Source organism: Musa acuminata, unplaced genomic scaffold (assembly GCF_036884655.1).
Source record: "Musa acuminata AAA Group cultivar baxijiao unplaced genomic scaffold, Cavendish_Baxijiao_AAA HiC_scaffold_51, whole genome shotgun sequence".
Classification (NCBI taxonomy): domain Eukaryota; kingdom Viridiplantae; phylum Streptophyta; class Magnoliopsida; order Zingiberales; family Musaceae; genus Musa; species Musa acuminata.
This window is the reverse complement of record NW_027020333.1, coordinates 22,501-27,500: the sequence shown is the minus strand read 5'-3', so window position 1 is coordinate 27,500 and position 5,000 is coordinate 22,501.

Sequence of the window (5,000 nt, the reverse complement as noted above, 5' to 3'; positions counted from 1 at the left end):
GCTTCGATCATACCTCTGCATGATCAAGTCCCTCCCATGGGACTCCCTGGTACTTGCATACGAACTTTTCCCTTGGTGGAACCCAGCCCCCATATGCTGATGACCAAGGTTTTCATCCGATGCAAAATTCGGTGCACGCCCGGAAGACCCGCCTCTGCGGTACCATGGCCTTCACTCCTTGAATCCATAGCCCTTCTTGCCGTCGTGTTATTCACCAAAGCGGAGCTCCCAGTAGCTCCCGATCATACCTCCATATGATCACATCCCTCACGGGACACACTGTCGTGTGTATCGCATTGCCACGAACTGTTCCACCACGATCCGCTGCACCATGTCGCCTCCTGGTGACATCTCCATTGCATTCTGATCCTTGGGGAATAAACTCGAATTGTGAACCCTCCATGTGTGGCCTCTGCCAATACATCGCAGGGTCTCATCCACCTTCGATTTTGTTCGCTCCTTTGGCAATCGACCTTCATCCACCCACTCTTGGGCCACACCTAGATGAAGCACCGCTCTAGGACAGTCCGTCGCCTAGTAGCTCCCAAAGTCCACCGACTTCACTGTAATTTGTGCACCATTGTCTGGATCCTGGGCCTCTGCCCCTACCAGCACAATCTCCGCTGCGCACCGCTTCCTTCATAGCAACTCGAATGGCAACACTGTGGCATATTCTTCAAGAGTACCCGCCTCTGCGTCCTCTTGCCCCGTGCTAAGGCCTTCTGAACCCAACTTCGCCTCCGCAAATTGAGTCGCCTTAGTTCCTCCATCAAATGCTTCTCCGAGATAAGGTGCATGTGCCCCGAAGCTCCCTTCGTCTTTGGCACCATGCAAGATGAGTCCACTCCGTCAGAATGAAGGACCCATGGAACAACATGATCCTGCTCTTGCCTCTGCAAGAGTTCCATGTCCTTGACCTCTGTCTAAGGAAAGCACTGTGCCTCTGCTCCATGTTCCAACTTCTCTGCTGGCTCCCTTCATGCGGCTTTGGTACTTCGCCAAGTTACACCCAAGTTGCTCCGCTCCTCGTTTCTGCATTGAGTCGATGGTGGCCCTCGCGCCCACCATTCCACGGGTCAGCCCTCCCTTGAGTCCGATCTCCACATCGACTCCAAGTGTGCCTTCATTTAAGTTGCTTCAGGTCGCTCCCCCACTTGATCTCGCAATGCATCCACCAATGCATTCTCTCGAGCGAGATCATGCGACGACTCCTCGCCGCTTGCTCAGTCCATCGAGCTTCGTGGAGTTGTTGTTTGTGAGGTACTCCTCCTCAACATGTGAAGTCCGTCTCACATGATTCTCCCTCTGGAGTGCCGAGACTTATCCCTCCTGGATAACTATCCCGTTGGAGCAACATCTCTCTTCGTTTCGGAGACCCCCATCCCCTTGGACTACTCCGATCTGCTGAACAAACTGTGCATTGTTCTGCCTCCTGCAAACACACTTGCTAGATTGCGACTCCCCGTCAATACAGCCCCCACTGCACCCCTCAAGGTCTAGCAACATGCTGAACTCATTGCACACTTCAGCCTCCTCCGGACGTATCCTTCGCATGCCGAAGAGAAAGTTTCAATGCTCCATGGCGCCGAGTCTCGGCCGCCTTGGGATGGCCACGGACATTCCATCGTCCGCATACAAGCCCCTTGCATGAGTACCAAATTCTTCGAGTTAGCAATTCCCCTCACCTCTGTGAGCTTTGCATAACTCTTTTGGTCGTTGAGCAACTCATTCCACCTTGGATGGTCTCATTCTTGCCAAGCGCCTCGCTTGCCTAGAGCACCATCAAGTATAGTTGTCAACGTTGAGCCGTAGCTCAAACTCAGCCATCCCAACCTTTGTGCGCTCCAAATTCTTCCAAGCTTGCCTGTTCTCGTGGTGCCTCTTGCGCGAAGGGTTGGCCATTCCTCTGAATGCCAATCTCGGATGCCCGCTCCTCTGAGCGACTCCTTTCCCTACATCTCCATGCCCGTTTTCCCTCAAACGGTCGCGCGTGTGCTGACTGCCCTCAACGCAGCCCCGCTAGGTCCTCCACGTTTGCATGTCAAGTGTTTCTATGAGTGCTTGTCCCGCTCTGATACCATATGACACGGACTTAGCTGGTTTTGCCTAAGTCGTGCAGCACCCTTGCGTGTCCGTCCGCAAAGGTCAGCCTCCCCGAAGCCTCCCATTGTCCCTTAGGACCATCAAAAGAGAGAACGGGTTAGAGAGAACGCCTCAAACGGGATCCACAAGCAAACATGTCCGAAAAACACTTCATAGACAATGCAAATTACAAACAGACTTTACAAGCTCTGAACAGTGGCACAACAAAGGGTAAAATGGTCCATTACAGACCGAAAAGCTCTCGCACGTGTCCACATGACACAACCTTTATTTACAAGCCTAAAGAGGCCACCACCCAACTAAAATGGGACTTATAAGCCTTCGGCCGCCCCTTTACATTCTATACAGGGCATGAACATGCCAAAAGACACGGACACACATAAGCATTACATCCAACATCTTGTTGAGAAGTTTGTCCGTGACACCGCGGTGGTATAGCCACGGGTGGCCATCGGGAAGTGAAATTCCGCACGGACGACGGGCCGAATCCTTTGCAGACGACTTAAATACGCGATGGGGCATTGTAAGTGGTAGAGTGGCCTTGCTGCCACGATCCACTGAGATCCAGCCCTGCGTCGCACGGATTCGTCCCCCCCTCCCCCCCAAATTCACTGCCCTCCACGCTGACGAGGTTGAAAGCGACAGTCGAACGCTCGAAATATCCGACGGGATGCATTCAACTTCGGAGTGCCTTTGATTCGATGAGATGTCCAAGTGCAGCAGCGCTCAGCAATGCACGAGCCGCTGCACGTGGCGACCGAGTGCCTGCCTTTGATTCGATGTGGCGCAAGCAATCACGGAGCTGTCACTGCACAGGTCGATGCATTGTTACCACTTCGTTGCTGCTGTGCAGGCGCAAGCACCAACCAACGTGCTGCGGTGCCAGTGGCACGTCTGCAGCACGGGCAGCATCCCCACCGTCATATCATACCGTTGTTGCCTGAACTCACCGTCATATCAGGGGAGCAGCAGCTGCAAGCAACCAATACACCTTGGCCTCGATGCCCTCGCTTGCTTCTTCACCAGCCTCGCAGCTCACCTCACCTCACCTCACCTCACCTCACCTGTATACAGTTGGGTTTGGGTTCAGACAATACAATGACCCCAACCAAGGCTGCTCTTGACCCGTCTGCATACTTCGTTCGACGACAGACCGTCGTGTTTTGGCCTGTTTCGCCCTTTTCGCGTGCTTGATGGGGCCTTCAGATAACAACACAGGGCGAGATGGGGCATTCAGATAACAACACAGGGCAGGTGCTGCCCTGCCCCCACACTTCGCTCGCTGGCTCTCCGCCGCTCGACCAAAGATGGCCAAGTTTTGCCCCGTTTTTGCCCCTTTTGCCCCGTTTTTGCCTCCTTTTGGGCTGTTCTTTGCTAGATTGGGCTTTCGTATAGCATGGACGGTGCTGCTTCTCGCTTCGCTCGCTGTTCGCCGCTCGCCGCTCGCTCGCGCAGCCAAAAATGGCCAGTTTTGGCCCGTTTTTGGGCTGTTTTGGCCTGTTTTTGGTCTGTTCTGGCGTGGCGCGGTGACCGTCGTGAGCGGAGCAAAACGTCAGCCATCTCAGCACCTTGGAACCCCCCGGGTGGCACAGGGCTGGATGGGGCTTTCGTATAGCAGGGACGGTGCTGCCTCACGCTTCGCTCGCTGTTCGCCGCTCGCCGCTCGCTCGCGCAACCTAAAATGGCCAGTTTTGGCCCGTTTTTGGGCTGTTTTGGCCTGTTTTTGGTCCGTTCTTGCGTGGCACGGCGACCGTCGTGAGCGGAGCAAAACGTCAGCCATCTCAGCACCCTGGAACCCCCCGGGTGGCACAGGGCTGGATGGGGCTTTCGTATAGCAGGGACGGTGCTGCCTCTCGCTTCGCTCGCTGTTCGCCGCTCACCGCTCGCTCGCTCAGCCAAAAATGGCCAGTTTTGGCCCGTTTTTGGGCTGTTTTGGCCTGTTTTTGGTCCGTTCTTGCATGGCGCGGTGACCGTCGTGAGCGGAGCAAAACGTCAGCCATCTCAGCACCCTGGAACCCCCCGGGTGGCACAGGGCTGGATGGGGCTTTCGTATAGCAGGGACGGTGCTGCCTCACGCTTCGCTCGCTGTTCGCCGCTCGCCGCTCGCTCGCGCAGCCAAAAATGACCAGTTTTGGCCCGTTTTTGGGCTGTTTTGGCCTGTTTATGGTCCGTTCTTGCGTGGTGCGGTGACCGTCGTGAGCGGAGCAAAACGTCAGCCATCTCAGCACCCTGGAACCCCCCGGGTGGCACAGGGCTGGATGGGGCTTTCGTATATAGCAGGGACGGTGCTGCCTCTCGCTTCGCTCGCTGTCCGCCGCTCGCCGCTCGCTCGCGCAGCCAAAAATGGCCAGTTTTGGCCCGTTTTTGGGCCGTTTTGGCCAGTTTTTGGCCTGTTCTTGCATTGCGCGGTGACCGTCGAGAGCGGAGCAAAACGTCAGCCATCTCAGCACCCTGGAACCCCCCGGGTGGCACAGGGCTGGATGGGGCTTTCGTATAGCAGGGACGGTGCTGCCTCTCGCTTCGCTCGCTGTCCGCCGCTCGCCGCTCGCTCGTGCAGCCAAAAATGGCCAGTTTTGGCCCGTTTTTGGGCCGTTTTGGCCAGTTTTTGGCCTGTTCTTGCATTGCGCGGTGACCGTCGAGAGCGGAGCAAAACGTCAGCCATCTCAGCACCCTGGAACCCCCCGGGTGGCACAGGGCTGGATGGGGCTTTCGTATAGCAGGGACGGTGCTGCCTCTCGCTTCGCTCGCTGTCCGCCGCTCGCCGCTCGCTCGTGCAGCCAAAAATGGCCAGTTTTGGCCCGTTTTTGGGCCGTTTTGGCCAGTTTTTGGCCTGTTCTTGCATTGCGCGGTGACCGTCGAGAGCGGAGCAAAACGTCAGCCATCTCAGCACCCTGGAA